General features: G+C 33.9%; 1 protein-coding gene across 3 annotated transcripts in view; it reads left to right on the top strand.

Moving 5' to 3' along the window:
• The window catches only part of Pkib (cAMP-dependent protein kinase inhibitor beta), a 108,053-nt gene that overhangs the window by 18,468 nt on the left and 66,172 nt on the right, over positions 1-23,413 (top strand). Inside the window, exon 2 of one of the 3 annotated variants that reach the window (XM_027953030.2) lies at positions 6,468-6,565. The exons of 1 other annotated variant lie outside the window; for it this stretch is intronic. The gene's annotated coding sequence lies outside the window, so the exon portion shown is untranslated. Of the gene's footprint in view, positions 1-6,467; positions 6,566-22,825; positions 22,846-23,413 lie in introns of those variants that run through there. One more of the 3 variants, XM_071613877.1, reaches the window with a different exon arrangement.

The following is a 23,413-nucleotide window of genomic DNA, read 5'->3' as shown; positions in this document are numbered from 1 at the left end:
ATGTTGAAATGCATGAGTTCAAATATATCTCTTTTTAGACTTATTCCCTCATTTACTTCCCTGCATTCAATCAATTGAGTATATTTCCATCTGCTTATTGGAAAAGCTCTTTTTAGTGAAATTAGACACACTGATCTTGAATGTCTTAATTTGAACTCATCATGTCCCTTTCAGCTTTCATTGCTAATTATCCCTGAATGCTAATTTTTTCTGGATGTGCTTTCAAATTATTCCTGGGGCATATTTGACTCTTTGTTCCCCTTTACCTATGTCAACAATTGAGTCTGGTAAATATTTTTTAAAAGCTTTCTCATTTGTGAACTTTAAATCTCAAATTTTAACACATGATCCAACACATCCCTACTGGCTTTTATTCATTTTCTTTTGGTCTTGCAGAGAATTATCCAACATCCTAAGACATTATCATGATCATAATCATTAAAAACTAATGCTTCTTTTTATAAAATATCATTAATTTCTATCTGATTAGAAAATGATTTGATTTGTAAAACAGAAAATAAGATAATTAAAATCACACAATGATTCTACTTAAAACTTACAATATTTTGTTATGTGTGGGATTAACAGGTACTTTTTAAAAAGGAAATTGCAATTATATAGAATGTATCCAGTCTAGACATTTTATTTAATATTTTATGAGAAATTTTCCATGCCCAATGATTATATATTCTTTAAGACTTCTCAGTGAGTTGAATAGCATAGAACTGAAGACTAATACGGAGCAAAGGTTGAATCCCTTCAATGAGCTTCTTCCTATCGTAATTCAAATTGCTGAATATTTGTGAGATTTTAGTTCTATTATTTAAGTGGAGATCTTAATAGTTGTAGTGCAGGTTTAATAAAATAACGTATATGCCTTGTATATCCATAGATAGCATAAATGTTAGCTACTGAATTTCTGTTTTCTTATGATTAGATACTATATCTTCCTATGAATTCTTCATGCTTTATTGGACTATATCCTCAGACTTATTTCTTACCAATTCAATCTTAGCTATTTATGCCTGGTTTATAGGACTTTTTACAACCTAGACTGATCGGATTAATCACATTTTTCACAATTTGAATTATTTCTTTAAGTTGCTTGTATACATTGTGCTTATTCCCACTTTACATCTCTTATTTGAGGATACCTAGTATCAGATGTGTGTCCAGGGGAAAGCTGATTCTATGAAGAGCTCAACAGCTGGGATACATCCTTAGAATCAGTCCAAGTGGAGATGGTGGCACAGGGCAAGGTTTTTTTTTTTTTTTTTTTTGCATCCCATGATGACTCTTAACTGCATATGACCTCTTTTTGTCTGAGTGCAATGCTTAAGGTCCATAAGCCACCAACACTATTATCATCTGGGAAAATGAGTGACTCCATCTGAAAGGGGGCATCAGGTGCACAGCCCAGTATCCTTTACACATGCCTCATCATGCTCTCCCTCTTCTATTGTGTCATGAAAAATCTTTCTTGTGCTGTATTACCCAGATAGGACCATATACTGTGTAGAAATATTGTGTGTTGACTCATAATGAAACATGTTGCATTGATAGGAAAAGTACTCAGGAGCCAACTGAAAGAGTTCTCAATGGCCAAATTGGGAACAATTTGAATAACATAATAATGTGCTACTGGATTATAATCCAAAGTATAAAATATCTGTGATTTCAAGCTTTTATAGACAATGAGCTGTATAAACAAATAAATAGGAAAGAAGAGAAAAAATCTCTTGTTCAGAATTTCAAATAAGTATATAAATATTCCACTCTCAATGAAGTTGAAAATAACACTCTATTCCTTTGTTTAGGGCTACACATAAAGACTTCTTTCTAAAAAGTACAGTGGAAAGCTGATGGGGTAGCAGCATAGCAACTTTACAGTGGAGAACCCTGATTAACACTTTCTTAGCAAGGTCAACATCAACAGTGATGTCATGTTGATATTAGGTACCTTTGATTTGATGCGAAAATATGATGCACTTAATATGGTACCCTTGATCTGATATACTTATCCTCTGTTGTCTTCCTCCTGAAATCCCTCATCCCCAGGTTAATCATAAGAAAAGTGTCAGACAATGCCAAATGAAGGACATCGTACAAAATACTTGGTCAGTACTTCTCAAAACTGTCAAGGTCATCAAAAACAAGGAAAGTCTAAAAACTGTCAAAGCAAAAAGGAGACATGATAATTAGGTATAATGTAGTATCCCAAATAAGATTCTAGAATGTCAAAAACTAAGGCAATATAATGTATAGATTTTAGTTGACATAATGTTCATTCACAAACCGTGACAAATGTACGATACTAATGTAAGATATTTTGAGTAGGAGAAATTAGATGTGAAATTATATAGAATCTTATTATGCTATCTTCAAGTTTTTTTTCCATAAATCTGAAACTACTCTAAAATAGAAAGTTTAGTTAAAAAAAAAGGTATTATTATCACATGATCCAGCAATTTCCCTTCTGGGCATAGGTCCAAGAGATTTGAAAGCAGGGTTTTGAAAAGATATTTGTATACTCATGTTAATAGTACCATTATTCACAATAGCCATAATGTGCAAGCAACTCAAGTGTACATTGATGGACAAATGGCTAAACAAATTGTGGTGTACACCTTGCAGTATTATCAACCTTTTAAAAATGAAATTTTGACACATGTTGCAACACGGAAAAACTTTGAGGATATTATGCCAAATGAAATCAGCCTGTCACAAAAAGGCAAATACTGTATGATTTCACCTACATGAAATATCTACAGTGGTCATATTCATGAAAAACAAAGTAGAATGGTGGTTACTAGGGGTTGGAGCAGGGGCATAGAGGTGGTTCTTTAATGGGTATAGAGTTTCAGCTTTGCAATATACTCAAGTTTCTGGAGATTATTGCACAATAATATGAATATAACTTAACAATATTGAACTGTGTCCTTAAAAATGGTAAGTTTTGTTGCAGGCATTTATCTATAATTTAAAAAGGGGGGACAGAAATAAGAATAGGAAAGACAGTTGAATAAATTTGACATAACTTTCTTATATATGAATATACCACAGTGAATCTCTACATCATGTATGACCAGAAGACTGGGATCCTAATAAGAATAGGATGTATTCCATGTTTGTATAAATATGTCAAATTATACTCTACTGTCATGCATAAAAACAACAACAACAACAACAACAACAAAAGAATTGCTAATGATGAAATTAATGCTACATAGATATGGCTTATCTTTTCCTTTTCAGTTTATGGTCTTTAATACCCTGTTGGTTAACTATCAAGTGATATAAAGCCATAGAGATATAAAGAGAGAGGACAATTAGTTTCATTTATTTCAACCATTGATCACTCAAAAGCCATATAAAATTACCTGGAAGCTAGCAGGCTAGAATGCTCATGAAGGGCCAAGAATTGAAGGGAGGGAAAAATGAATTGGCAGCATTTTATTTTTTTATTTTTTTAAGTCTAAAATAAAAACGTCCTTGAGCTGAGGTCCTAGTACTAATTATATATGAAATGCTATTCAAGTTAATATCTTTCATTACCTCTTTAGAAGCACAATAAACACCTATGCTGCACACTCTACATTTCTTTTCTATTTATTTGTTTATTTATTTATTTATTTTTTTGGTGGGGGATACTGGGGATTGATCTCAGGAGTACTCAACCACTGAGCCACATCCCTAGCCCTATTTTGTATTTTTGTATTGTATTTATTTAGAGACAGAGACTCACTGAGTTGCTTAGCACCTCACTTTTGCTGAGGCTAGCTTTGAACTCACCATCCTCTTTGCCTCAGCCTCCCTAGCTGCTGGGATTACAGGCGTGTGTCATGGCACCTGGACACACTCTACATTTCTTCAGTTAAAAATCTACAACACAATGACCAAGAATAGGTACATATTTCTTTTTTGAACATGTCCAGTTATGTCTGCTTTAAGAGACTTTAAGGAGATGGCATTAATACTTGTGCCAAAAATGACAGCTGAGTTGTTTTAATTAAATGTAAAGTTCAGTAAATTTACGCTTATCACAGTTTGAACCCTTTCTCTTTTTTTTTTGTCTTTTAAAATTTTATTTTGAATTGACGCATCATGAACTGTACATACTCATAAGGTCCAAAGTGATGTTTGAGATGTATATACATTTTATAATAGCCAAATCAGGTAATTAGCCTCTCTACCTTAAGCATTTATAGTAATAACCTTCCACATCCTCTCTACTAGCTTTTAAAAAATATAAAAAACATTATTGTTAGGTATGGCCACCCTCTGTGCAGTAGAATACCAGAATTTATTCCACCTCTCTTACTGCACCCATTGTCTGTCTGTCTTCCCCTACTCTTCCTAACCTCTGGTAACTGTCATTCTATCCTTGGTTTCTATGAGATCAACTTTTTTGATTCCAAGTTTGAGTGAGATCATATGGTATTTGTTATTTCCTTTTCAGATTCAGGGTGCCTTGGAAATTCAAATATATTAGAGTATACTGCTTTGGATATTTTTTTTTTCCTTTGGAAGCCAAAACATCACCTTCCTAGAAGGAATAATAAGATTTTGGTGTATGATGAGCAGATGCCTTTCTAGGCTCCCAGACTAAATCTAGTATTAAACAAAAGAAGCAAGTTTTTGTTTTGTTGCTCTTCAGGAAAAGCAATAACTGGATATTCACTACTTATTGTATGTGATCTTTGAATCCCAGAGCAACCTGGAGATAGGTAGGATAAATATTTCCATGGCCACTTGATGAGCAAGATTTCTGTCATTTACCTACAGGAAAGGAGATGACGCCTCAAAATCAAAGGCTGATAAATGGATGAATTGGAACCTGCACTTGTTCCGTGTCCAAGCACCTGTGTTACAAGCCCTTAGGATTTTTTTAAATTATTGGCTCACTAGAAAGCCATAAATAATGTGAAAAGCACACTTAAAATAGTATCTGACATAAGGCTCTTGACATTTTGGGGAAAAAAGCATAATTTATTTGAGAGTCTGAGTGAATTATATATATCACTATATATAATTGTTGGATTTCATACAAATTAAAATTTCAGTTACTGTATTTATGTGAATGGTCTGCAGAAGCTGGATTGGAAGGTGACTGTCTCAGACCAGGGAATATAGAGATGAATGTCATAATCTCTAATTATGAGACTTGATGGGGTGGGGGAAGGATGGGCAGGGAGGGTCAGTCTAGATGGTATCTGTGTGAATGGAATTGAAAGAGTGGGCTGTGGAATGGACACAATTAGCCTGGACAGCAGAATTTGATGGTTTATTAGAAAGAAAGAGGGGTGAGAAAACTGAAGACAGCACAAATCCCCAAATACATAATATAACACTAGATTCTCCTGCTCTGAATAACCCAAGTAAAGTTAGACAGCACATATAAGCAGAGGAATATTGACATTACCAGCACTGCATTTAGGGGTAAAATGAACAGATGATCTCCATAAAATGAAACAAACAAACAACAAAATAAAAATCACAGCTTTCTCATCTTAGACAGCTAAGTATTTACTATGCATCTTCTCAAATATGTAGGCTGCCCGAGTGAAAGGGGCTCTTATTTATTTGGTGATTAGTTGTAGCTACCTCTATCAAAAGTCTATATAGAAATGGGCCAGGTGCAGTGGCACATGCCTGTAATCCTAGCAGCTCCAGAGGTTGAGGCAGGAGGATCACAAGTTCAAAGCCAGCCTCAGCAACTTAGCGAGGAGAACCTGTCTCAAAATAAATTAAAAATGGGCTGGGGATGTGTCTCAGTGGTGAAGTGCCTCTGGGTTCAATCCCTGGTACCAAAACAAACAAACTGACAAAGTATATATGGAAAAGAAATAACTAGATTTTTTCCATATTATTAGTTTTTAAATGAGGACGTTTAATACAGAAATATCTAAAAGAATATGAAGAACAAAAACATATAAGTGGGTCAGCTACAAATATCCAAATTTTGATACAGAGGCAATTGATGTGCACTGGATTTTATTGTGTTTATTTTCTCTCCAAGAATCGCAATCACTATGTCATGTGATTGGGAAAAACAGTGTCCTAGTTCCTTGGTACTGAAATTCAGAGTTGAACTGCTGCAGAGTTATGGCACTTTTTAAGTCACATATTTGGGGAAATCTCTCATTCATCTAGTGAAGCTGTTTACAAGAAAATTTGCTCAGATTGGTGGGTTTCAATGAAACAAAATAATAAAAAGAAACATACTCCTCATTTATAAGGAAGTATGTCGCTCTTACTCGGGAACCTTCTGTTCCCAGAGAAGTAGAAAAGAAAAAAAATTGGGATGAGGAATGAAAAAATGACAATGAATATTCTTAGAATTGTGTGGCATTTGATCATTACATTCGTTGTTTTAGACCAAGGGAACCACTTGTTCTTTTCTGTAAGACAAGGAACTAAAGAGGTTTATCTTAATAAACCTGTTTTTCCCACTTTGTTTTCTTCAGGGATCATGATATACTGAGAAAGGGACTCAATCAAGATAAATCTGAGGAAAGCAGGAAACCAAAAATTATTGAGTCCACTTTGGTTAGAAAAGATAGAGGTGGGTACACCTTTTGTTCCATCAGTCCTAGTACTCAGGGTGTCCCTGAAAAAGTCTTTTTGCTATAAAGCTTGAGGACAGCAATAGAAAGGTAAGGTGATAATGTCTTCATTTTGGAAAATCTATCAATATAGTTTAATCAACAAATTTATAGCAGATTATACATACTCAGAACCCAAGACACACATTTCTGTCTCAGCTATGGACCAGCGATTAGTAGAGAAACTGAACTTGGTTTTATATTTCCATTCTTTGTTTTGCCTATTTAAATTGTTCTCAGTAGAGGCAGCTGTTTAATCAAAATAATGTTTTAAAAAATTACAGTCTTTACACAGGAGAGAAATTCACACTTTACCTTCAGTTCTTATAAACTCATTGCTTATAATTAGTCTCCTCAGAGATCATAGTAATAAATCTATAATCTGTGTACAAGTAAGTTTTCTTGATGATTCTAACACTGGTAGACATAATCCTCAAAGTAATGCCTTTTTGAGAAGTACACACACACACACACACCCTCTACTTGGTATGTCTTAACAATTAGACCACGTTCGTTTTTCAGGTTATTACTGTTTCACCAAAGTTCTATCAGATTGGTAGAATTTGCTCTGAGGCCAGGCTAATCACTTAGCGCTGCCTTTGTTCTTCCACCCAGAATGGGAGGCTGGCTCCCCCACTGCAGTTTAGATGACAGATTCTGAGAACAGATCAAGCAGGCCTGGTGCAGGCTCCAGCATCCTCCTCCCATTCTGATTCCTATGAGGACAGAGTTCCAGGAGAACAGGACAGAGTGGCTGCATTCCATGTGGTCCAGTCTCAGTGTCTGTTTTTTTTTTTTTTTTTGGTGGTGGTTTTGGGGATTGAACCCAAGGCCTTGTGCTTGGAGGCAAGCATTTTACCAACTGACCTATATCCCCAGCATTCTTGCCTGATTTTCTTACACTGGCATACTCCTTTCCTGTTAGTCCACTGTGACTTTGTGACTTTGCTTAGACCTTGGCAAAGGGGCCATTTCCATGTCTCATCAGAGCATTTTATTTTATTATTTTATTTTTATTTTTTATTTTTATTTTTTTAAAGAGAGAGTGAGAGAGAGAGAGAGGGAGAGAGAGAGAATTTTTAAACATTTATTCTTTAGTTTTCGGCAGACAAGACATCTTCGTATGTGGTGCTGAGGATCGAACCCGGGCCGCACGCATGCCAGGCGAGCGCGCTACCGCTTGAGCCACATCCCCAGCCCCAGAGCATTTTATTTTAATGTCAAATTTTTAATGTGTCAGTGTATCTAAGTTTAAGAATTAGATGCTTTACTTGAGTTTTTCTTTTTATACTGAAGTCATTTTCACAAATATTTTATCAAACATATTTATATTAACACATAAAGCACTAGAATCTCCATACTGGGAAAAATAACCAGTAGAAATGTAACTATTAATTTTGTATTAATGAAAAATGAAAGCTAATGTATAAAATAATTAACTGGGTCAGCATTGTGGGTTGAGTGTGCGGTGACATCTAGCATAATCCTGCTTAATTTTTATGATAGGTTTGTGAGGAAGGTAAGGAGGCATGTATTTACTCTGAGATTAAAGGGTACCTTGCCAAATGCACATATTTAGCTAGTGGGTGGTGAATTTAGGATTTGAGTCTAATTCTGTCTGATGCTTATACCTATGTCCTTGACCAGCCTGGATAGGAAGCTTTGACAGGAGCCAAAATGCTGTCTGTATAAATGAATAAAGCATCTTTTCTTTCATCAGGTATTTATATTGATTGGTGAAAAGATGCACTGGTAAGGAACACATTGTTCCTATATTCAATGCCCTCTATGATAGAGATATAATATTTTTCAGATTTATTTTAAAAAATGCATAATACTATAAAACTCCTCCAAAGATCAAAAAAAAATAATAATAAAAGTATCACAAAAAAGGAAAAATCACACAAAAAAATCAGTGAAATATTATTAAAGGAATTAGAAATCAATAAAATAAAATAATACAACAAAGGTGTTTGTTCTAGGAAGGTGAAAGTATCTCAGTTGTGAGAAATTTATTAAAATAATTTCATACAGCTAGAGAATAAAACCTCTATTCTTTTTATTTGATTCCAATTGATATTTGATAAAATGCAATGATTTTTTTAAAAAAAATAACATATACATACTATATAGTAATATGTAGAGAAGCCATTACAATGCAAAATAACTGATTGCAAGGAAAGAGAGAAACAATAGAGACTTACTACACAACCAATTTCTTCACCTGTAGTTTACATGATTCTATAAATTCTAAACAATTAAATAAAAATACAATTTTTTTGTTTATATTACATATAATAGGAACTGCTCTAAATGCTTACAAGTATAATTCTCACAACAATCCTAGAGATACAAACTACTGTCATTCTCATTTTACACAAGAGAAAACTGAGGCCTAGAGAAGCTAAGCAAGCAGCTAAGTTGCCAGGTAAAGAGTAGCAGAGCTGAGTCAGAACTCAGGTTGTTTGACACATGAGTCTTAAATACTGTTATGCTGACTCCCCAAAACTGTAATTATTAGGAAACAATGACATTTTTTCCTTAAAATACATATTTCTTTAATAAAAATCCTGAGAAAACTGAAAAGCCATTAGAGTAATGATTTCTTTTAAAGAGGCATATTGAAGATAAGTGTGTATAAACCAGTTTATTTTACCATAATGGCAATAAATAGAAAGAATGTTGAAAAACATCCCATTTATAAAAACAATGGGATAGCTACGAATAAACTACAGGAAATGTGGATGAAGTAGAATACGAAAATAGTGATGATATATAGGGAAACAAAAAGTGAGGGATTAGCAATAATGACCATTTATATATTCCTGGGTGACAATAATAAGTGTTGTATAGATGTTAATGTCCTCAAACTAATTATGAAGTTAATACAATTTTGCTTAAAACACCTAAGAGATTTCTGGGAAGAATTTGGTGAAATGGAAGAATAGACAACCTGGGACAAGCAAATTTTTGAAAAAACAGTGATAAAGTAACTTGCCGTTTTCTAAGTATTAAAACATACTACCAAGTTATAATTAAGACAGTGTGGTACTTTTATTTTAATAAAATGGAAACTTAGCAGAGTTAAATTACTTTGAAAATCCCTAACAAGTTAAAGCATATAAAAGTAAGTGTAATAAAGACAAGATTTTAATTGATGAAGAAAGTGCTGAGCATTTAATGAGGTACAACAATAATTACTCAATGTTAGGAAAAATGTAAATTTTTATATAATATACAAATGAATAAGTAACATGTTAATAAAAAATAAAAAATAAAGAGATATAACTGGAGGAAAATAAATGAATAATTTTGTAATCTTTTTTAACATGACATCAAATACAGGAACCATGGTTAAAGATTGATATGTTAACATAACTGTACACATCAACAGAGAGGAGACACAACTAGTGTGATTTTACAATGTATTTAAAATTTTTTTGTGGATTGTTTTTGAGAACAGAATCAAAGAATCAGTAAGTACTGATTGATACCACAAATACAGGATTGAAGGCTTGTTAAGGCAGGCACCATCCTGGGATAGTTCTGATTTGGTATTGTACCCATGAGGCACATAGTATAGTTTAATTTAAGGTCTGGTATTGTGATGCCTCTTGCTTTACTTTTCTTACTATTTCTTACTATTGCTTAGCTATTCTGAGTCTCTTAGTTTGCCAAATGATTTCATGACTACTTTTTCTATTTCTTTTTATTTTATTATTAGTTGTTCAAATTTTTTTTCTATTTCTATGAAGAATGTCATTGGAACCTTAATAGAAATCACATCAAATCTGTATAGGGCTTTTGGTAATATGACCATTTAAATAATATCAGTTCTGCCTATCTAAGAACATTGGAGATCTTTCCATCTTCTAAGGTCTTCTTCAATTTCTTTCTTTAGTGTCCTGTAGTTTTCATTGTAGAGGTCTTCTACCTCTTGTATTAGATTGACTCCTAAGTACTTTTTTTTTCCTTAAGGCTATTGTGAATGGGAGAGTTTTCCTAATTTCTCTTTCAACTGGTTCATCATTGGTGTATAGGAATGATATTGATTTATGGGTGTTAATTTCATATCCTGCTACTTTTCTGAATTTATGAGTTCTAGAAGTTTTCTGGTTGAGTTTTGGGTCTTCTAAACATAGAATTGTGTCATCAGAAATAGGGATAGTTTGAGCTCTTTTTTAATCTGTGAGTATCCCTTTAATTTATTTCTTTTGCCTAATTGCTCTGGCTAGAGTTTCCAGGACTATGCTGAAAGTGGGAAGAAGTGGGAAAAGAGGGCATCCCTGTCATGTTCCTGGAGGAAATGCTTTTAATATTTTTTTCATTTAGAATGATGTTGACCTTGGATTTAACATATATAGCTTTTACAATCTTGAGGTATGTTTCTACTATCCCTAGTTTTTCTAGTGTTTTGGATATGAATGAATGCTATATTTTGTCAAATGTCTTTCCTGCATATTTCAATAATCATGTGACTCTTGTCTTTAATTGTATTGATGTAGGAATTACATTTATTGATTTCTGTATGTTGAACCAACCTTATATCCCTGGGATTATCTCCACTTGATCATGATGCACTATCTTTTTAAACATTTTTTATGTGATTTGCTAGTATTTTATTAAGAATTTTTGCATTTAAGTTCATGAATGATATTGGTCTGATGTTTTCTTTTCTTGATGTGTCTTTTTCTAGTTTTGGTATGAGATAATGCTAGCTTCATAGATGAGTTTGAAAGGGTTCCCTCCTTTTCTACTTCATGGAATAATTTGAGGAGGATTGGTGTTAGTTCTTCTTTGAAGGTCTGGTAGAACTCAACTGACAATCCTTCTGGTTTCAGGCTATAGTTTGTAGGCTTTTGATGCTGTCCTTAACTTCACTGCTTGAAATTGACCTTTTAAAATATTCTATGTTCTCCTGATTAAATTTGGGTAAGTCATATGTCTCTAGAAACTAGTTTGTGTCTTCAAGATTTTCTACTCTACTGGAGTATAAGTTTTCCAATTAGATTTTTATTATCATCTGTATTTCAATAGTATCTGTGGTGATATTTCCATTTTTATCATGAGGCTTAGTAACTTGAGGTTTTTTTTCCCTCTCTCTAAGTTAATGTGGCTAAAGGTTTATCAAATTTATTTATTTTTTCAAAGAACTAACTTTTTGTATGGTTGATTTTTTGATTTTTTTATTGATTTCAACTCTCATTTTAATTATTTCCTGTCTTCTACTGCTTGTGATGTTTCATTCTTCTTTTTCTAGGACTTTGAGACATGGTGTTAGGTTATTTATTTGGTTACTTTTTTTCTTTTAATGAATGAATGAATTGTGATGAATAGAATAGAATAAACTTTTAGAATTGTCTTCATAGTGTCAGAGAGATTTTGATAAGTTGTGTTGCTATTCTCATTTACCTCTGAGCATTTTTAAAATTTCTTCCCTGAATTCTTTTGCTATCTACTGGTTATTCAATAGAGTATTATCCAGTCTCCAGGTGGTCCAGTAGCTTCTGTTTTTTAAATTTTATCATTGATTTCTAATTTCACTCCATTATTATCTGATAGAATATAAGATATGATCTCTATATGTTTGTATTTGCTATGCATTACTTAGTGTCCTAAGATATGGTCTATTTTAGAGAAGCATCCATGTGCTGCTGAGAAGAAAGTATATTCAGTCATTGATAGATGAAATATTCCTTATATGTCTATAAAGTCTAAATTATTTGTGTTTTTTATTTCTATAGGCTTCTTTATTTAGCTTTTCTTTGTAGGATCAATCTAATGATAAGAAAAACATGTTAAAGTCACCTGGTATTATTGTGTTGTGGTCTATTTGATTCTTGAAATTGAGAAGTGCTTGTTTGCTATATATAGATGCTCCATTGTTTGGGGCATAAATATTTATAATTGTTATGTGTTGTTGACATATAATTCCCTTAAGCAGTATGAAATGTCCTTCTTTGTCCCTTCTGATTTATTTTGGCTAGAAATCCACTTTATCTGATATGAGGATAGAAACCCATGCTTGTTTATGAGATCCATGTGAATGATATATTTTTTCCCATCCTATTACCTGGATGTATTTGCCTGTGAGGTAAGTCTCTTGGAGACAGCATACTGTTGGATATTGCTTTTTAATCCAATCTACTAGTCAATGTCTTTTTATTGATGCAATCTTATTATTGAGAACATATTTTTATTCCTCGTCATTTTGATTTATTTATGGTTTATAGTTTGAATTAGTCTATCCTTTGATTGACTATTCTTCTACTGTAGTTCCTCCCTTTGCTGGTTTTCACTTTTATTTTTCATTTCTTCTTTATGAAATATTTTATTGGGTATGATTTGTAGTGTAGGCTTTGTAGTTGTGAATTTTCTTAATTTTGTTTATCATGGAAGGTCTTACTTCATTGTCAATTCTGTAGCTTAGTTTTGGTTGATATGGTATTCTTGGCTGACATCCATTTTCTTTCAGAACTTGGTCTATAGTATTCCAAGACTTCCTAGCTTTGAATGTCTGGGTTGTGAGATCAGCTGAGATCTGGATTGTTTCCATCTAAATGTGACCTGTCATTTTTCTCTCACAGCTTTTAAAATTCTATCCTATTTTAGGCATAACATATCCTGTACGTTAGGCATTCTTATTGGCTTGGTGTGGGTCTGTTTTAATTTTGTATATTTGAGATCCTGTAAGCTTCCTGTATTTGATTTTTCATTTTATTCTTGAGTTTTGGGAAAATGAACCTTCATCTATCCTGATAAGTCTTATAGATAGTCTTTTCATGTTTTCCCATATTTCTCTGAAGTTCTGTTCATAGTCTCTTAACATCTCTTAACATTTATCCATGGTCAACTTTATTTTTACATTATATATTTTGTCTTCATTGCCTGAAACTTTATCTTCTAAGCTGTCTTGTCTGCTGGTGATAGTTTCCATGGAATTTTTAACTTGACTTATTGATTTCTTCATTTCAAGGATTTATTTTTGATTTTTTTTCCAGAATATTTATGTCTTTATTGAAGTAATTGTTCACTTCCCAAATTCTCTCTTTCACTCCTTATATGTCTTTTATCTCACACATCAGTTTAACTATGAACATTTTAAACTCCTTCTCTGACATTTCTTCCACTGTAATGTTGATGAATTCTATTACTGAAGTATTTTTATTTGGGGAAATTTGTTCCCTTGTTTTTTCATTTTGTTTGTGTGTCTGCTCATCTAATAGTAGGGATCTGAGGCAGTAGAGTTTCTCCTATGTGGCCTTATAATTTCCCTGAAGGTTTCCAATGCTTCATCATTTAGGGGGTGACAAATAATAACAATAACCAATGCAAACAACATACAGCATTAAATAAAATAGTTTCTGCTATGATATCTACAATGTTAATTGTTGCAATAAACAGAAATCATGTGATCAGGTAATGCCCACAGTAAAAACAGTAAGTTTGCAAAAGGGTTTATGATTTTGACTGGCGAACAGGGAGAGAACAGAACTGATGTCAGATGTGATGATTATGAGGTAGGAGGAGAGAAAATAGAAGTGAAAAATTAAAGGAAGACTGAAAGAACAATAAATGTTGGCTATTAGCTGAAGAAAAGAGAAAAAGACAGTCAAGGGGAACAAAAGTGAGAGAAAATTTATATAAAATAAAAATTTTTAAAAATAAAAATAAAAGAACAAAAACAAAAAAGAAATATACTAATCAAACATCCTAGACCTCAAATTACTGATGCAGCCATCCAAAATTATTGCCTTCAAAAAATGCTAGAAATGAGAAAAAAAGAAACAAATGTGAATATGTGTAAGTGTCCGTGAACCACTCAGATCACAATTAAAGAGAGAAAATTAAAAAATTTTAAAATAATAAAAAAATTAAAAGAAAGATCTTGATGAAAAGTTAAAGAACTTTTTCCATTCGAGCTCAAAAGCTTCTTGGCTTCATTTCACAGCAGTGTTAGTTTGGGTGGGCTGGAGTATGATATCTGCTCCACCCTTAGGATGGAATTGTAAAATATGAGAGGATATACCATGGGCAGAGATCCTCGATGTGAGGTCCAGGCTTAGTTAAGCTCCAGGCTCTTCACTGAATGTAAATTGATCTGAAGACTTTTAATGAGTGCACCTCTAGGATCCAACAGTGGCCATTTATGCTTGAATACTGCACCCCAGGGATTTTGCCTGGGTTCCACTCGTGAAGTGGAGGAGTCAATCTTTAGTCCCCTCCATCACCTGCAGACCCTGCAATTTCTCATTTCTTGAGTTCAGTCTCCAAACTCAACCACTCACGTTTTTGCCCGTTGGAATCCCTGGCAGGGTGAATCTCTCCCAGCTTATCCTGCAAATGGCCAGATTGGAGTGGGAGAAGTCTCTTGGGTTTCCATGACCAGTATTCTTTTGGGTAAACCCCGTTCACATTTGATTTTCTCCTGGTCACTTAGGCACACTTTATGTTGTGCAATGTGGGTTTGCTAGTCCTGTATTTAGGGCCAAGCTTGTGTTTGTTAGAAATCAGCTCCCCCATCTGCTGGTCCCAGAGCCACAGCTGCAAAATTGTTTCTTCCTCTGTCCTCCACAGGAAGCAAGGAGAGATGTGGCTTCTTTCTCATACAAGAATATTGTGCAACATGGCTTTCAGTTTAGTCAGGCATTTATTTGATCTTTGATCTTTCTGTACCCAGACATACCTCAGACATCCTAAAATATGGGTTCCTTTAATTCCCTTATCTCTCACTTTGCTCACATAGAGACTGCTCTGGCTGGTACCTCCATCAGCAGCAGTGGTGGCACTGGGGATTTTCCCCCTTATTTTATTATATACAAACTCCTGAATCCCTGATCTGCTTGGAATGTCCAATATTAATTCCTACTAAATCCCCACTTTCTTTTTTTCTACATACCTTACTGAGAAAGGTGCCTATCTGCTTTTTTTTTTCATGCCACAGAGCAGCCAAGAAAGTGATCTCTTCTTTTCTGCCATCTCGAAAATTTCTTGCTTTGTTTTATTGTAGAGTATGGTAGAAGAAAGATTGTTTTCTTCATCTCTGTCCAAATAACTTTGATCTTTCAAAACTGGGGCCCTAGAACAGATGTGAATGGGAAATTTATAATGATCAATGAACAATGGAAAAATTTTAAAGTTTCGGTTTATGTAAAATGTGCCAAATTATACCAGTCTGTACTATCACAATCAATTTACAAACTAACAAAATAGTAAATTTTATCCAGGGTCCTATTATTATAATTGCTGATTCTGAGCCCAATCTCATGGAAAAGAGTAACCTGTGGCCTTATAGACTTCCTCATCTATCTGTTTGCATCCAGTCCCTCTCTGTGTTTCTGGCCAATGTACTGGTTCCTGGCCATTGCTGTTCCTCCTTGTTGCACCTACCCTTGATCATGCACTTCTGCATTCTCTAGCTGACATTGACTCCTCATCTCCCCCATCAATATTGACCTTTTGTTTGCAGGCTGAAAACCTTTTGTTTCCCTGCCTTTTAGTAGTAACCATTGTCTCTGATTGAGTTTGTTACTTCAACTCTTTCATCCATCATCCCTGAAGAGTTTTCTTTCTCTGACACAATATTCTCCCCAGTTAGGTCCTGATCCTGCAGTTTGGCCAAAAGCAATCATCAGCATTCTTCCTGTAAAGACTTTTAGATACTGGTGAAGTTATATCACAGGCAGATCCATCCTGTCTGCTCAGGAGATATGCCTGGAAATGTATGAATATAAAAAATAGGAAAGAAAGAGAAAGAAGGGAAGGAAAAAAAAAGGAGAATACAGTGTATCTATAGCTCTAATAACTGGTTCCAAACAAACACTGTTTTTTAAAACATGTATCTTTATTTGTGCATAGATATATACTTGGTATATATATATATATATATATATATATATATATATATATATATATATATATATATATTTACCAACTAGAAAGGGGCCTGGAGGTAGCCAAAAGAACTATATAAAAGTGTTTTTTTCTTCTCATGGGTAATAAAATAAAAAGAGAGACTTAACCTTTTTTTATAAACAAGAGTAACAAAATCAAGAAGTACAATTCTAAAGATAAAGAAATAAATCTTGTTAATTTTCATGCATGCCAGACTGTTGTGTTTTGAAGACTGTCAAAAAAGAAAGAAAAACCACAAAACCAAACCTGCTGGTAAGTAATGAATTCTGGAGGGGGATATGGGGCACAGAATAAAACAACAAGATGCCAACAAACACAATACTAGAACAGATAGACACCCTTGTAGAGGGGGGTAAGGGAAAATGGATAGATTTGAGGGTGATAGAGAGAAAGAAAAGTGAGGGAGAGGGGTATGGAGAATGGTATAATTAACAGTTCAGCACTAATTCTTAGTGATGGAAGTAATTTTCCATTAATTCAATTAATAGTCATAATGTATAAAATGCATTTTCTCATTGCCTCATCCAGTACATATTCTTTAGGTATTTACTGCATTCACCTAGGCCTGGCACAATGATGATACAATGCCACCAGCATGAGAAAGCTGAACTAGAGATAACCCTGCAGAGGGCTGTGAGGAGACCCCAGGAGCTTCACATCAGGAGTGGTAGTTGTTCCCTTTGAGAAAGTCCTAAGGGATGGTATGCTAGCTGCAGTGTGGGGAGGAATATCACTTTGAGAAAGAAATCTGTAGAGTGTGGTCAACAAGATGAAATCATATCAAGTGGATGGAATCTGAAACATTTTTGCTTAATCAAAGGAAAGGCTGCCTGAAATTATAACAAGTTTCCTTTAGTAAGAGATGTTCCATAAGCTTGGAACCTCCAAGAATGGAGGTAGAACAAGGGATTCACCTGTGGGGTGGTGAGGGGTTGGGAGTAGAGGATGAGTAATGAACTCATGTCCAAACATAAATGTCCTAGGATCTGTTATGGAAACCACTGATTGGAAAGGGCTCGCCCAAAGGAAATCTAATGAGAGATGTCGAGGCTGTTTCTTAGTAATGTCCACCAGGTTTGTCACTTAACCCTTACATCTTAGCCAAATCTCTCATCTATGAGTCTTAACTCCTACATAAAAAATAGGGATTGGAACAGTTTATGTCTCACAAGACTGTGATGAGAATTAAATAAAATAATGAGAGTAAATGAATGAATTAAAAATGTTTAACATTTATTGGGCACTGGATAAATGGTACAATTACTATAAGGAGCCAGAATCGAGTCTTGGGAAATACTTAGACTACTTTGAACAACCCAGAAAGTTAAAATGACAGCCATTAATGTAGAAAATCCCTCTCTATCTGTGGATTCTAAAAACAAAAACTTTCTCAAATGCACATTGAGAAACAGTAGATATATATAACATTTGAAAACTTATCAGAACATTTGTTCCAGTTTGTTATCATTTGTCTGTTCTTGATTGTTGGAAAGATTTCTTTTTTAGCTCAGTCTGTAGCACTTTTATTGTAGTAGGATATGTACTGTCAACCTCAGTTTGTCATATCAAAGGAGAATGCAGACGATGACCTGTTGAAAGATAGCAAGCTCATGCAGGTTGGATGTGTTTGCAAATTGCTAGTGTTTGGTTGTTACTAAGTACCTGTATTGCAATCGACTCCTATTTCATGTGTTGTTGTTGTTAACCACTGAATATTTGAATTAGCCAGTAAAAATTCAAAAAGGATTCAGGTGGTTGAGCTACAGCCAGATTATGCTAGATGAACCAAATCAAGCAATAAGTGATTGTAACAATGTTAACTCAATGAACTGTGATTGCCTTTGAACACTCTGATGAACTACCATAAATGAACCATTTCAATACTTCATGCTCCCTTTCCTAGACCTTTGACTAGCTCCACCTTTTGTTTTTAGTAGTTTGTGTTTTGTTTTTCACTCGTATGCAGGTAGTTCATGATTTCAGATGGTTGACTTAGAATTTTTCTACCTTATGATGGTCAGAAAGCAATACTCACTCAGTAGCAACTGTACTATAAATTTTGATCTTTTTCCAAGGATAGTAATATGCAGTATGATACTCTGGCAGTGCTAGGCAGTTGCAGTAGGCTGAAGCTCCTAGATAACCACACAATTATTTGGGAAAAATAACCAAGAGTCTATAGTGAATTGTGTTGCTAAGCTATGATGATAGGTTAGATGTGTTAAATGCATTTCCTACTTACGATATTTTCAATTTAGGATGAGCTTATCATAATGTAAACCCATTGCAAGTTCAGGAATACCTGTAATTTGTATGTTGAGACATTTAATGCACAGAAGAACAAATAATTAAATCAACCCTCACTTCCTAGAATTGTCTCATTTATTGTGTAATATTTGCTTAAACTCTTCCATTTTAAAGTGGTAGAGTTGGTCAAATCTCCTCTTAGAAACATCATTGAATTTGTGTATGTTGTTCCCATTTATTTAGTATTTTCACTCATATATTTATTGAACTATCCCAATATTTAGTCTTGGTTTATATATTTTAAATTTACATAAATAACATTTTAATTATTTGTACATTATGTTTCTAAAATCTCTGTGGATATGGTTATAGTTCTGTTCTCCCTTGTGAGATTTGTGTCTCACTTTGTAAATGAAATATTTTACTTGCTACTCATATCTACTGACCTGCCTTACTTCTAAACTTGGCCCATGGATGACAGGATGCTATTTCTGGAGGAGTTAGGAGAAAACATCATTTTAAATTTATATCTTTATATATTGTCTATACTGCAAACTTTTGAAGTGACAGAAGCTAAACTGGATGGAAAGTCAGAAAAATGTGAATAAATTAAGACTCTTTAAGGCAATCCACAATGGAGGGTAAGACTGCATACGAAAAAAAAAAATAACAGGTAATAAGAGAAGTGAATATCTTGTGTTAAAACAAAATAAGCAGGAGCCCATTTGCCTGGGGTCATTTCTGTACCCAGAACCTTTATGCAAGTAAATTGAAACTTAACTTAGAGACATAGTTCATAACTGATTACTTCTGAATTGAGCTTCAGTCAATCACAGCCAGTCAAGTATCTCAGTGGTTATATAACTAAGGACCTCACATGGAACCATACCCAAATAAGGCAAATAACTGGCTCTCTCCAGTCAAGTAACTTCTTGACTTTGTTTCCATGTGTAATCTATACATTCCCACTGCCCAGGCTGCCTGGCAGAGCTCTCTAAACCTCTTCCAGTTTTGAGTGCTGCCTGATTCATGAATCATTCTTTGTTCAAATAAGGTATGTTAAATTTATTTTATCTAATGTTGTTCTTTTAACACTCGGTTACCTAGCAGATTAATGGCAGTTCTTGAACTACCCACTCCAGATCTCAAAGCCAAACAATTTCATAGAATAAATTATAAAACATTTTCTAGTTTATTATTCTGTTCAACATGCTGCTGCTTGTGTTAAATAATCAAATGCAGATAAGATAATGAATTCTTAAGCCCTTTCCATTAGAAATAAATGAAAATGAGTGATACCTGGATTTCAGAATGGCTGGATAGATTTATAGGTTTAATCCATCATTTTTTTTTCCCCTTATGATTGTCGTCTCTCTCCAGGTAAGCCTAATTACCATCTCTTTCCCCTGGATGAAGCCCTCGGTCCTATTTGTTCTGATAGGTAGGGAAGTATATAGTTTGGCAAGGCAAGTATCATTGGTAATCAGAAGTTATCTCCTGTGTAGTTACCTGTCAGTGTTAGTTTTGCCCCACAGTTGTCTTGATTTCTGGCTAGTTAATGAATATGACATATCCATCTCTTTGAGGTTTGGGTGTGCTAAGGTTGGACTGGAGACAGAGAACTGACTCATTAATTAAACCACAACCTGAAAATCAGGAGTTTGCGATTCCAATCAAGGTCTGCAATTTTCTTTAACAAAAGCCAGTCTCAGGCTCTTTAAAGTAAGGCGACATTGTTGTTGTTTCATTGTGGCACATGGTATCAGAACAAATAATTCCTCATTTAATGTTTACTTTGAATGTCAAAACGAGTACAACACCTAAGATTAAAAGTCGTGAAAACAATTTTTAAATTTTGCTTACTTTGATTTTGTTCCTCTAAGATATTTCATATATTTATAAGATAAATAAAATCACTATCCTTGACCACCTGCTGGAAATAAAAATTTAATTGCTCAACATAAGTTAAATGATAGGTTAAAAGCAAACATCTGTCGTGTTAAATATAAGACTTCATCTAATTATGTTCTTAACAAAATTATAATAATTTGTATTATTTACAAATGAGTTTAGGCTGTACAATTTGAATTTATAGCTGCTTGGGAATGCATAATTTTTTTTGTTAATTTTAATATTTACCTATTATCCTACCTGTAAATAGCAGACATTATAATGGTACTCATAAAAATATTCATTGATAGGGAAGTATAAATGTATGGTTATTTTAAGCACAACCCTAAAATGTCAGGGTATAATAACTTCTGAAAAGATGAAATAATTGTCTAAACCAGGATATGAGCTGATTATCATTATTTGTCTCAGATGATGTATTCTCAAACTTCTGGGAGACATTGTGAATATTTTAGCTACTGATTATTATTATTATAGTTTTAAGTATATGTCAGTTCTATATATGTGGGTATGCTGCTAAAGTATGGCTCAAAGGACATTTCTCTCAAAGGCATATCCATATGATATTTTTGTGAAGACTCTCTTGTAATTTTATTTGGTTTGTGGTTATATCATTATTGGTATATCATGTAGAATATGGCTTCACTCTGTGAATTAACTAGTAGGCAGCCACCCAAAATAAACCCCTTAATTTAAAATTATTCTATATGTTAGTGTGCATGTGTGTAATATGTTATTATTTAAATGCATATCATAGCTTAAACCTATCACTAAAGTTGTAATTTCAACAATACTTTATACTTCTTTTTCTGTTTTCGTTTGTGAGGATTTATTAGCTCACCACATAGGATTTTATAATCTTTCTGACACTAGATGAATATTTGAACTGTACAAAAGATTTTTGTGGAAAGAGTCCAAAACTGAAACTCAAGTCTCTATGCTTAGCTTTGCCAGTATCTAGCTGGATAAGTCTCAGGAGTCATTCAGAGATATAGTATGTTGAATCATTGATTACCAAGTTTGAGTCACTTGTGCTATTTATTAACCATATGGTCTCAGGCAAATTACTTAACCTTTCTATCTTAGTGTTTTATCCATAAAATGGTACTGATTATAGTACATCTCTCAGAGTCACTAAGAAAATGAAGTCAGTTGCTATTTGTATATTACTTAGAATATACTGCCTATGTGATTGTTTAATAAAATTTTAATGTTATTTGACTTTATTGGATTTGATGTTTCCATAAAGTATTTCCAGTGTAGAAACTACATCATTTTAAGGCTGTTTCTTGCCTTCATTTCTGTACATATTTTTCTTTTCTTTTTTTTTTTTTCAATTGTATAATCTACTTCAGTGTCAGTAGCCTCTGGACAGATGCTAGGCAATCATTCAGGGCCATGATTTGTCCTGTTATGGAATACTTTAATTCATACATATTTAACTTATTAAACATATTGATTAAACATTGTTTTGTTTCTATGCAGAATATTAATGGTGACATAATTTAACACTGATGATTTCTTTTTGTCATTTATTTGAAATTAAGGTATATTTGCAGAACTAAAAGCCAGGCAAAATATTTATAAATATTATGGTTGTATATACTCCTCTACCTGGATTAAAACTCGTTTTTCAATTGTGTGGACATTTTTTTTTAAACTTCCTAAAGAGTTTAGTGTCATGAATTTACTTTTTTGATTTCTGTCTTTATAAATGTGCTATTAGATGCCAAGCTTTTAGAAAACTGAATGTGATGACTGCTGTTCCACTGTTTATCAGATTTCTTTAGTACAGGTTGGTACATGACTTATCACATCCATAACTCTTTGTTAAATATGCAGTCAGTTTTAATGATGCTTGAAACCTGTTCAATTGGAACGTTTTCTAATTTAAAAATAGGACAAACAACTGTGTAGCATTTTCAAAAGAAGAATTTGGTGTAGAAAGTGGATCAGTTTGTTTTATTTTAAAGACAGGATATGCTCACCAGGGTGAAAGAGGCCATTGGAATTGGAATTTGCTTCAACTGATGGGAAAAAGTCCAACCAAGTCAGTGGGAAGACTCGTTATTAGAAGGAATATTGATGGCAACAAGAGGCAGTACTAACAGCCAGGAGGTCGGAGTCCATGAGGACCAGCAAGGTGCACCAGATGGTGTCCCAGCAGGTGGGTGGGCCATGGCAACACAGAGTCTGGAAGCAGGTGATATCCAAGCAGATAAATTTAAAAAATCTGATCCCAAGGATGGGGCCCCAAGATTGAGGATGGGGCTAGGGCTTGAAATCCAGACCTTGGGAACATTAGATAGAACAGAGAGGCCCATTTTAGAGGGGGTAGTATACTGTCCAGGGCATTAGAACAGCCTTTGCTGTGTGGCACCACTGATTAGTGAAAACTTGTGACACCCTCAGATTTGAAGCTTGTGAGGATTGGAGGGATGCTGGAGCAAGGAACCAGGCAGGTATTTATATCCCTTAACTAAGGCACATTTTTTTTTAATTTCAAAAACTGAAAAACTCAAATATGGTATTAAGTGTACTTTATTACTAATGATAAAGATTAGAAGGCAACTTTTAGGTAATTGATTAGCTCTGCTTTTTTTTTTTTTTTTTTTTTTTTTTTAAGCTTACAATGATTTTAGATCATACAGAATTCCCTGTGGTTGAAACTATTCACATGGGATCCAGGTTAAATAAAACATGAAATATATACATGTTATTCTGACTTTTCTTGA

This window comes from Marmota flaviventris, chromosome 6 (assembly GCF_047511675.1).
Source record: "Marmota flaviventris isolate mMarFla1 chromosome 6, mMarFla1.hap1, whole genome shotgun sequence".
Taxonomy (NCBI): domain Eukaryota; kingdom Metazoa; phylum Chordata; class Mammalia; order Rodentia; family Sciuridae; genus Marmota; species Marmota flaviventris.
The sequence above is the reverse complement of the archived record's forward strand: the minus strand, read 5'-3'. Positions and strand labels throughout refer to the sequence as shown.